The sequence below is a fragment of the Ambystoma mexicanum genome, chromosome 3p, assembly GCF_040938575.1.
Source record: "Ambystoma mexicanum isolate Mex_15411 chromosome 3p, UKY_AmexF1_1, whole genome shotgun sequence".
NCBI classification, from domain to species: domain Eukaryota; kingdom Metazoa; phylum Chordata; class Amphibia; order Caudata; family Ambystomatidae; genus Ambystoma; species Ambystoma mexicanum.
Window position 1 is genome coordinate 69224768 of NC_090925.1, and position 12152 is coordinate 69236919.

Genomic DNA, 12152 nt, shown 5'->3' on the forward strand with positions numbered 1-12152 from the left:
GTTCCTTCAAAAAACAAACTATATACAGGAATGTACCAGGGTCCATGAGCCCAACACCATAAAGGAAACCTACTACTACCTAATGAAAAAAATATATACAAAAAAGTGGCCATTGTCCGAGCGGTCCAAAATAATAAAAACAAATAAAGGAAACCTAACACTAACTAACTATATAACTATATACAAAGGCAGCGGGCAAGTCCTGCGGCTCACTTGTTGATGTTGCTGGCCAGGGCATCATCGAACTCCATGTCGATGTCCTGGAGGCGGGACTCTGTCCTGGCCCTGAGGTCTCGCAGGGATAACCCCATGTTCAGCTCAAACTCCCTGCGAGCTTCCTCGAGGCACTCAGCCCGCCTCAACGCCCGACGCATGGAGAACTCCGCCCTGACCATGGCGAGCCGCTCCTCTTCCGCCCGCTGCCGCTCCGCACTTATACGCTGGACCAACTGCTCCCACACGGAAGACACCACCATCCCAGGGTTGCCCTGCCCTCCGGCCGATGCCTGCCCCTCTGATCTTGATGGCCCCGAGTCATGATGCCTCCCACGTCGAGCCCGCTGCTGCCTCCGACGCCACTGCCTCTGCCAGCACGACGGCATCCAGGCTGATGGAAACCACCGACGCCGTCGTGCACGTGCCCTGCCTGATGATGCTGTCACATCTTCCATCTGCTGGGGTCCAGTTGCTGTGTTGTCCACCCCTGCTGGACCTCCGACTCCCAACTGTGGCAGGGATGGGATCCCCACCGAGCTGGCTGCATTGGTCGGGGCAGGTCCACAAGGGGCCCTGGTGGCATCTGGGCTGGAAGACGGCAAGGAGAACGACTGGTGTATAGCCTGCACAGAGGAGGAGAGGGCCAACACATGCAGGAAACCCCCGAACATGGCCGATCCCAATTGGGCCACGTCGGCACGGTGCACTTCGTGATGACGTGCGTGCTCCTCCCGGGAAGCACGCACGGCATCACGAATCACAGCCCTGCGCATCGCGACCCCAATCAGGACCTTCTCCACACGGCCAGGGGTTCCCACGTCCGCAGGTGGAGGGGAGTCAGGTGACATGGACATCCCCTCTACCTGCGGACGGGCCTGGGACGGGGTATCCCTGCTGGTGCATGGTGGTGCACTCACAGGGTTAGGGACAGCGACATGCACAGGCCCCTCCACGGTGACCTGTGCTGCCTCCTGCCCCTGGCCCTGGACTGCACCACTTGCACCAGCAGGGATGGCCCCACCAGGCCCCATGTGTGCCCCAGTGGCGGCCTCCTCCTCCTCCTCTGTGGAAACCACCAACCTGGATGGCTCCTCACCGTCTCCCACCGTAGCAGGCCCCTGTGGGGGCTCACCCACCCCTTCCGCTGCAGCCGTGGGGCATCCCCGCCGCCTTGCTCCACAGCGCCGTCTCCGCCCTCTTCTTCACTAGCCGCTGCGTAGAGGGAGACAAAGAACACAAGCATCAGGGTACTGTACAATGGTCCCCTAGACAGGAAGCAATGGCAGATGACCACCACTGTCAAAGTACACTTCCATCATGTCCCTCCACAACACATGGGTCAGTCCAGGCAAAACACACACAGTAACAGGCATGCTGCATGCCATAGACATTTCCATGCATGTCCAATGGACTCTTGAAACATTCAATGATATGGAACTCACATGCATCATGGCTCATGCCTTTCACATGCACACACTTCACCTCAGTCACATCCATCTGGCCCCAAACACAACAAACACAGCGGATACAAGGGCAATTTGGCTGCTTCACTGAATCTGTGCATTGTCACACACATGTGTCATGCATCCATGGCATGCACAAGTCACAGACACGCAGGTCAGCCACACAGACATGGCTACCACATATGTACCTGGCATCAGCACCCATCCCTCACCCCCACCCATGTCCCGGTACAGAGACTGGCATGCTCTCATGTTCAAAATCTGCATAGGGCTCCCCATGCGGCATTTGAACACATGCAACAACCATGTGGGTCACACATCACTGGTTGCACATGCATTACCATGATGTCCATGCACACATACATGCATACATGGCCTATGGCACACATACAGGCAAGTATCACAGTCCCAGCACACAGCAACATGCCCTGTCTCACACAGTAATGCTTGGACACTTACCGCTCAACTCCAGACGGGCCTCCCTCTCAAGGATCTGGGCGTGGAGCGCTGGGCGTACGCGTTCCAGGACCCTCATCTGGATGGAACTCATGCGGCCCCGGCCCCCCTCCACGAGGTGCCGGGCCTTCACAAGGGTCCTGGACCTCAAGTCCTCCCAGCGCTTCTTGATCTTCTGGACGTTGCGGGTTGCCACCCCCTCCGCGTTGATGGCAACCACACAGTTGGCCCAGATCCTCTCCCGTCCATCCTTGCTGGCGCGTGACGATCCAAAGAGGGCATCATACTGTAACGCTCACCTGGTTCCCTCGGAGGCGCTGGTCTTGGGCTGGGCGCTGCAAACGTCTTCAAAGTTAGGCGTAGGGTTCGTTTGGCTCCCGGATTTGGCCCCTTACTCACCGAAAGCTTGACCTGCAGAGTGAGGTGTCTGCAAGTGGAAAATCAAGGTATTAGTGGCTGGAAGGATGGGAGAAGTTCCTAGCCCCTCTCTCCCTTTCTCCCCGTGGTACTCAGATGATTGTTGTGCTCACCTTAAGTAAGTGAATGCTGAGCTCTCCATCCTGCGTCTTGTGCAGGGGCGCTGGGTCCAGTTACTTCACTGGATGTGAGTTCCGCCTCTTGATTGCAGAGGGTAGGTGAGAGCGATGCCGCCGTTTTGCTGCACGAGCGTGACTTGTAAGTATTAAAGTTCTCTTTGGATTGCTCTCTTTAAATGTCTTTTTCCTTATGTCTATGTCTTTTGCTTTTAGGATGCTGTCGATGCCAAAGAAGATGCTCTCCCAGATTCGTGGCAGAGAGCGTAACACGAAGATGGTGAATTCGAAGGCACGTAAGTAGGAAGACTGCTTTAGGGCCGTAGAATGCACCTTAATGTCCCCTTTTGTTTTTACAGGTGCCGGAATGCAGCGCGAACAAAGTTGGAGCAAGCGCAACACAGGTAAGCAGTATTGTAACTGAACGTTACTAACCAATGTTCTTTGTCTTTGCAGGCCCGATGCCGGACGCGGAATGCAGAAAAGAAAACGACTTGGATGCTGCCGATGGCTCGGGTGAGTTGAAGCGCTAACTTTGCCTTTGTCTAACCTGTGCCTTTTGTTTTGCAGGAGCTGCTGAAGATTGAAGATTGGTTCCCAGCAGGTAATTTTCGTAACTACAGGATCCGGAGCTGAAGATTCGCTGGAGCTGACACGGTGAGCATCCTGCTGCAGATGCAGAATAACGCGAAGCATGTGGTACCAATCGGGTGTGGTTTAAATAGCCCATAGGAGTACTTAGGTGTCTTCTTCCACAGCAGCCGCGCCCAGGTAAAAGAGTTCCTGCTTCCAGAAGAGTTCCAGCATTAGTGATCCAGGGAGTGGTGCCTGCCCCACCCAGAAAGAAAAGTAGTTCCTGTTAGAAGAGAGTAAAGCATCATCTGGCTGGTAAGTAAGCAGCACGGTCTGCTTTAGGTAGGTTCACCCAAGCACTTTTACACTTGATATGAGTCCGGCGCTTCCTGTGCCGGGACGGGTCCTTACTATGAGCCTGGCACCACCGGTGCCAGGACAAGGTCCAAAAGGTCCCTATTGGGACTTGCTGGTGCCGATAAGGCATGTTATGAGCCTGTTTCCAAGGGTGTTGGGTAGGTCCTGACTCCTTGAAAGCAGTGGTCATGACACATACTGCCCAAGGACATGCTCCACCAGGACACCAACTTCAGTGGCAGTGAAGCTGGTGCCCCTCTGCCCCTCTGGCCTGGGGTTGCCACTGGTGCCAGATGTGGAAGTGCCCGACATGGCAACCCCAGAGGCAGGTGTGGGTGGGCAACTGGGTCCTGGGGCTGGGCTGTGGAGCGATGTAATCCCAGTCGGGAGTCTTCAGTTCCAGCAGGGGTGGACACAGCAACTGGACCCCTGCAGATGGCTGATGTGCAGGCACCAAATGGCAGGGCACGGTGGCAGCAGGCAGGCAGGCAGGCAGGCAGGCAGGCAGGCAGCAACAGATGGCACGTGGGAGGCTGCTCGGGGCACTGGGGGGCAGTAACTCGGCCTTCTGGGCAGGAGCGTGGTCTTCCGTGTGTTTTCGCGTGGCCAGCTTGATACGGAGTGATTTGGCACGTGAAAATTCGGCACATCAGCGTGAAATTCGAGGAAAGGCCCTTAGCGCGTAAGCGCGTAAGCACTCATACGCGATTCTATTGGTCCAGAGTCCCTCAGCGCGTAAGCGCGTATGTGACGTGACCCGCACGGGTGTTCCCCACCCAGCACGTGATGACGGAGCACACGTGTAAATACTGCACGTCAGAGTGTCATCGCGTGTAATTGGACAAAAGTGTGCGTACACGCGATTGGCCGTACAAGTGATTGGCCTATGTACGTGTATTTCAGGGGCACTTACACACGCAAGTACGTCAGCGCACCTGTATCCCGTTGTGCGTGTGAATTTCCACACGCTATTGGACTGGGAACTGGATTCCAGGGGTGCGCGGGTCACACGCTCGCCTAGAACACGCGCAAAGCATGTATTTGCACACTTTAACAATAACAAGCCAGAAGCCAGGATGAACATACCATTCCTAGCAGCAGTGGCAGTGGGCTACCAAAGGAGGAGGAGGAGGATAGTCAGGGCCAGAATATTCACACCCAGAACCAGCCTTTTCGGGATGCCTGATGACCAGGTGTATGGAAGGTACAGGTTTCCACCACTCATAATACTGGACCTGGTGAGTGAGTGGGAGGATGACCTCACATCACCCACCCTGTGCTCCCAAGCACTCAGCCCCCTGGAGAAGGTCCTCAATGTACTGCACTTCTTAGCCACTGGATCATTTCAGCGGAAAAGTGCCATAGTGGGTGGGGTGTCACAGGCCACCCAGTCACGCTGCCTACACCAGGTCTTGAACATCATCACTGCACGCCCATCAGTCCGCAGGCACATATACCTGCCCAGAACACCTGCAGAAAGGCATGCTGCCGCCCTGGATTTTTACGGTGTGGCACGATTCCCCAACGTGCTAGGTGCCATCGACTGCACCCATGTGGCTCTACGTCCCCCCAGGGCATCTGAGCACATCTATAGGAACCGCAAGCACTGGCATTCCATCAACGTGCAGGTAGTATGTAATGCCAAGGGAATCATCAGCTCAGTATATGCCAACTATCCCGGCTCCACCCACGACAGCTTCATTTACAGAATGTCCACCCTATGCTGGGACCTAGATGCTGGGCGGCATGGCGATACATGGCTGCTTGGTGAGTATGTATGCCACTGCACATGCATGCATGTTGGATACTGAGCAAGGTCACAACCCCACCAATGATACCAATCACCATCTCCACAGGGGAAGTGCCTACCCTCTCAGCCCCCACATGATGACGCCAATTCGGAACCCCACCACGCCACCCGAGGTAAGATATAAGACAGCCCACATTACAACCCGGGGCATAGTGGAGCGCACATTCGGAGTGCTAAAGTCACGCTTTCGCTCCCTTGACCGTTCTGGCGGGCAGCTGTTATACGCTCCCCCAGTAGTGTGCAGGATCATAGTGGCAGCATGTGTCCTGCACAACGTTGCAACACGCCGGGGCCTGGCCGTGGACATGGTGGTGGCCCCACATCCCCAACCACATGCACAGCCGCTGCGCATGGGAGGGGAAAGGGCACGGGGGGAGGCAGCCCGTACACAGCTAGTGGCTAATTACTTCACATAGTAATCACACCCCTGTGGACTGCACACTGGCCTGGCACATTCCATCTGACAGTCAATGATGACTCAACCTGACACTGATCCTGAATGTCTGGAGATTCAACCGTGAAAAGCATATCAGCCTAAGATTGTTCACCTGGAAGTGTTACAATGTGTGCATCCCTACCCACAGACACCACCAATGCAGTGTTGTGAAGAAACACATTAAAGCAGCTAAAATGAATACCCACTTGCTAAATGCAACAAGTGGACAGTGCCATGTCACCCAACCCATCCCCAGCACCGCCACACAACACACCGTGCCATGTCATGCTATGTGCAGGTAAACAAAGTAATCCCCACAACATGACAAGTGTTGCGATGTACAGTGTCCCCAATTGAAACTTGCTACACCTGAAATACTCACTGTAATGCAGGACCAACAACAAACTTGAGCAGGTACTACCATTGACATGACTTCACTAATGTGATAAATCAGTAGTCTGATTTCCACCTGGAAATGCCTGCACTCCCACCACTTCCAACTGAACAGTGTTGGCGCCATGTAGAGTTGTAGGTGCACTGCTGCCAACAAGGACCCCATCTCCAGACTAGAGGGCCTTGTGTAGACATGAGGTAGGGACCTGCAAATTGGGAGGCAGACACAGATGATGAGTTACACATCAATGCAACATGCAGTGTACAACACAACAGCAATATGCACTAGGAATGTATACACAGTATTGACTAGACTACCCACACATGTAGTGGGAGTCCAATGTCACCATGTACTTCAATGTCACTTGGGCACACCCTTTGCAAGCCCATGGAAACGGGAAGCAGGAGGGGTGTGTGTGACTCAAACCCAGGCATCTGAACCTAATACATGACAAGCCTGCATGTGCCCAGCCACAATGCAGCGTATGCCCACAGGAACCACGGAAGCCAACAAATTGTCCCAAAAAAATTGGGAAAAATATAAAATTAAAAATAAAAATAAAAATAAAAATAAAAATAAAAATAAAAATAAAAAAAAATAAAAAATGGCCATTAAAGGGCACGGGGGGTTGGGGAGGCCACCCAGGAGGTCCGAGGTCAGGGTGCACACCAAAACCCACCTGTGTGGATCCTGGGAAAAAAAAACACCTCCATGGGCTCATGGCCCACACGGCTACCCTATTGTGGGAGTATCACTGCTGTCGCTATTATCACCCTGTGCAGCTGCATTCGGAGGTGGTTGCACTATGGGAGGCAGCCCACGCAAGGCCCTACTCTGTTCCTCCATTACTGCAAGCATGCGGGTGTGGTAGGTCTCGTTCTGCAGGATGAGGGTGCGGAGGTCCCCATGCAACAACTCACGGGATGCCCGGACCTCCGCCCCCGTTGCTTGCATCTCAGCTGAGAGCGTACGGGTGAGACGCTCCAGCTGCTGTTCTGTCCTTTGGTGTGTTGAAGCCTCAAGCTCAACAAGAGTCGTCCTGAGTTGATGTAGCTCCTGCCTCAGGGCTTCCCTGTGGCCCTGGGACTCTATGGAGATGGCCTCCTGCAGAGTCGCCAGTGCCGCCCGCCTGTCCCTGTTGGACGCCAACATGTCCTCCCTGTGTGACTGGCAGATGGAGTCAGTTGCCTGCTCTAGTCGCTCCATCAGCCTTTCAGGGGGGACAATGGAAGTGGCCACCCTATCCATGGCCTGAGCCATCATCTCGGATGATGCTGCCTGTTGGGTAGCCATACCGTAAATGGATTGCTCCCATGCGGTATTGCCAGGTGGCGTACGGCCACCACGTCGGCGGGCACCACACCTGTCTGGGGCAAGGCGGACTGCGCCTTGCTGTTCCGGCACTGCCTGAGGCTGCAGGACTGCATTCCCCCTCTGATCTGCTGGCCCAGGAACAGGATCAGATGTCGCGGAGTGTGACCCTGCATCCGTAACCACCAAAGGCCTAGCTGCCAACACTGACATCCCCATTGAGGGTTCTGACCCTGGTGCAGGTGGGTGGGACAGAACAGAATCCCTCCCTGGAACACTCACCTGCGACGGCACGTAGGTCTCATCATCCGAGTCAACAGCTGAGTACAGCTCGGGGGAGGTGCAGCCAGAGACACCCCTTGAGAGCACGACCTGCAGCACTTGTGGGTTCTCACCCACCAGCACACCACGTCCCTCACTGGTGGTTGGTCGGCCCTCGGACCCCTCCTGGCTCTGCACCATCTCCACAACCCCAGCAGTATCAGGTGCGTCTTCCCCTGCAATGACATAATGACAAAGAAATGGAAACATGCATTAGCACCATGGCACACAGTGAGGGCTGAGAAGCAAGAGAACCAGTACTTGATTGACACATGTCCCACATGACTAAGACCCTCCCATGCATGCACCCTCACTGCGTATGAAGGGCAGGCAAATGGCACACACTCATGACACAAAGATGGAAGATGAACACATTTTCTGCATGCTGCCTGGCAGTGGCATCACACATTGGCCTGTGATTGCCAGGTGACACACACATGCCATCACACAGCTGGCATGTACCATTGCAATTGAGTGTAGATGGAGAGGAGGGCAGCACTTATTCATTCAGTCCAGTTCCCGCATGCAATAGCTTTTCTAATTCAAACAGGTCTGATTTTTCACCTGGAGCTGCCAGTCCAATATGGTCCAATTGCACAGGCACATGTGTGAACATATGATATCCAGGTAACAAAGTCACTCCACTTTACCATAGCCATGCCAGACATGTGACCATAGGACTGAGGAATGCCTAGTATAAGTGGTGGAATGCAAACAATCTGTCTGATTGAACATAGAAAAATAAGCAAACATGTTGTGGCAAGGTGACACTACAAGGGAAACTAGGGTGCTGTTGGGCTAGATGTCTACTGTTGACAGAAGGGATACTGCAATGGCCAAATGCAGGTGCGCAGGATGTATTGCATGAAGCACATGGCTGACCCATACGACTCAGGCGCACACACTCTCACCTGGCACACAAACAGATGCCCTCACACACACACCATGCACATGGATGACACACACATGCATGTGCACTCACCGGACAATGCCTCGTAATCAGGCAGATCTCCCACGCCTTGGATCTGTTCCTCCGTGACGTAGGTCCCAGCGACTGACTCATGTGGAGTGAGTTCCATGTCTAATACTGGAGACCCACCTCCAGTCACTAGAGTTTCGGCATGACTTGAGGCCAGCCTCTTCTTTGCCCTGCGCTTTAGGTCATTCCAGCGCTTATAGCAATCATTGGCTGTGCGCCTCACGATTCCAAGGGCACTTACGATGTCCGCAACGGTCTGCCAGTGTGCCTGGCGTTGTGCAGGTGTGGTCTTGGATCCTGCAACAATGACCATCTCGTTATCATGTCCGGACACATACTCGACAAGTGCCTTCAGTTCGTCATCCGTGAAGCTGGGCTTCCTGGATGGGCCGGACTGTGTAGCCGTGTCTGGGGCATCAGCCTGTGCCGGACGAGCACTCTTCCTCTTCCGCTTGGAAGGTGGTGGTGATCCTGAGTGTCCTGCGCTGCTCTGGACACTAGGGGCAGGAGCCCTGGTGGGCTCTGTATCAGGTGTGTGGGATTGCACACTCAGCATGGGAGTTGGTGCAGGCATTGGCTCTAGTGTAATGGTGTCAGGGGGAATGTCAGCAGGATGGACTAGGACCGACACTGTCCTGGCTGGGTGTGTGAGAGCTGGGGTGGATGGAGCCGCAGCTGCCCCTGCAGCCTCTCCGCCCTGCCTACTTGGGGCAGCAGATGACCTTGCTGCCCCAGATCCACGTGCCATGATGGCATCAACGTGCACCAGCACACGTGTCGTAGCCCTGCTGACCTGGAAGTCAGCCATGGAGTCAGCCAGGTCTGGTGCCACAATGGGCTGGTCCAACAAGGGTTGAGCATGGATGGTGTCAGCCACATCAGCCTCAACGGGAGGGGGGGGGATTATGGGTGCCCTTGACTGGTCCTCCACACATGGGGAGACAGGCTCACCCTGCAAGTTACGACCACGTCCCCTACCGGATCCACCACGGCCACCACTTGTGGCTCTTCCACCTTTGCCACCCTTACGGAATCCTCGCCTCCCAGCCATGTCACTGATATTAATGTGCATATGGGAGTGGATGTAGCCTATTGTCCTGGGCAATTGGGGGTCAAAGGGGTTGGGTACCAGATGGTAATTGTACCCTAGTGCTCTAGCAAGGCTGAATGTAACCCCTGGGGAAGGATGACGGGTCACGCAACGCACAGGAGGCCCAAAAAAGGGAGATGACGTGCACGCAACCCCTCCTCGACCACGTGTGAAGAAAGAAAAACCTGCACTACGCTGTGGCACCCAGTAACACAAGAATGAACGTATACGTGTCACACGCAGCCTAGAATGACCTCTGAAGTGGTAGGCTACACACGGGGCAAGCACAGAAGTTAGATACGTGCGTGACTCACCGTCTGCCAGGTAAAAGAGCGTGAAAAATGAGCGCGTTTGGTTGGCAACACCCCCGCCAAAAGAAGATTTGTACGCTGTCTGAGGAGACAGGACAACAGTAGAAGGGGACACTGTTTGAGGGAACAGGCCCAGGTAAACCAGTACAAGAGAAAAAAGAGAAAAAGCTGTCAGAGGTAACAGGGAGTACGAACTGGAAACGCCGTGAAGTAAATCGCGTGTGAAACGACAAGAAGTACAGAATTCACCCACTCGCTCTCCACGAAAAGCACGTACAAGGAAATGGTGTTCTACACGTACCTTATATACAGGCCCACACGTACAGCGTCACTTACGCAGCGTGTACGTGCTAGGCCCATTGCCACCAATCACACGCTTTGTCACTTCATGCGTGTAGGTCCTTTTTCACCAATCACATGCTTTGTCACTTCTGCGTGTAGGTCCTTTTTCACCAATCACACGCTTTGTCACTTCTGAGTGTAGGTCCATTTTCACCAATCACACGCTTTGTCACTTCTGCGTGTAGGTCCTTTTTCACCAATCACACGCTTTGTCACTTCTGCATGTAGGTCCATTTTCAACTATTACACGCTTTGACACTCGGACGTGTCACGCAACATTTTCATACGCGTGCACGTCGATTTACACGCAGACGTGTTTGATTTTCGCGTGCCAAATCACTCGTATCAAGCTGGCCACGCGTTCACACACAGAAGACCACGCTCCTGCCCAGGGGGCCAAATTACTGCCCCCCAGAGCCCTGAGCACGCTCCCACCTGCCATCTGCTGCTGCCTGACTGCCTGCTGGCCACGTGCCCTGCCATTTGCTGCCTGCATATCAGCCAGGGGTGCTGTTGCTGTGACCACCCCTGCTGGAACCAAAGGCTCCCGACTGCTTTTCCGTCGCCCCACAGCCCTGCCCCAGGACCCAGTTGCCCACCCACTCCTGCCTCTGGGGTTGCCATGTCGGCCACTACAACAGGTGGCACCAGTGCCAACCCCCGGCCAAGGAGGCAGAGGGGCACCAGCTTCAGTGCCAGGGAAGTTGGTGTCGTGGTGGAGGCTTCCCCTGCGCTGCTGGGGGGTGGGGGTGGTGGGTGACATGGGTGGGGGCCTGGTGGAGGCTGCCCCTGGTGGCTGGGGGTGGTGGGAGACATGGGTGGGGGCCTGGTGGAGGCTGCCCCTGCACTGCTGGAGGTGGGGGTGGTGGGAGACATGGGTGGGGGCCTGGTGGAGGCTGCCCCTGGTGGCTGGGGGGTGGGGGTGGTGGGAGACATGGGTTGGACATGGGTGGGGGCCTGGTGGAGGCTGCCCCTGCACTGCTGGGGGGTGGGGGTGGTGGGAGACATGGGTGGGGGCCTGGTGGAGGCTGCCCCTGGTTGCTGGGGGGTGGGGGTGGAAGGGGACATGAGTGGGGGCCTGGTGGAGGCTGCCCCTGCACTGCTGGGGGGTGGAGGTGGTGGGAGACATGGGTGGGGGCCTGCTGGCAGGTGCCCCACAGTGCTGGGGGGGTGGGGGTGGTGGGAGACATGGGTGGGGGCCTGGTGGAGGCTGCCCCTGGTTGCTGGGGGGTGGGTGTGGTGGGAGACATGGGTGGGGGCCTGGTGGAGGCTGCCCCTGGTTGCTGGGGGGTGGGGGTGCAAGGGGACATGAGTGGGGGCCTGGTGGAGGCTGCCCCTGCACTGCTGGGGGGTGGGGGTGGTGGGAGACATGGGTGGGGGCCTGCTGGCAGGTGCCCCACAGTGCTGGGGGGTGGGGGTGGTGTGAGACATGGGTGGGGGCCTGGTGGAGGCTGCCCCTGCACTGCTGGGGGGTGGGGGTGGTGGGAGACATGGGTGGGGGCCTGCTGGCAGGTGCCCCACAGTGCTGGGGGGTGGGGGTGTTGGGTGACATGGGTGGGG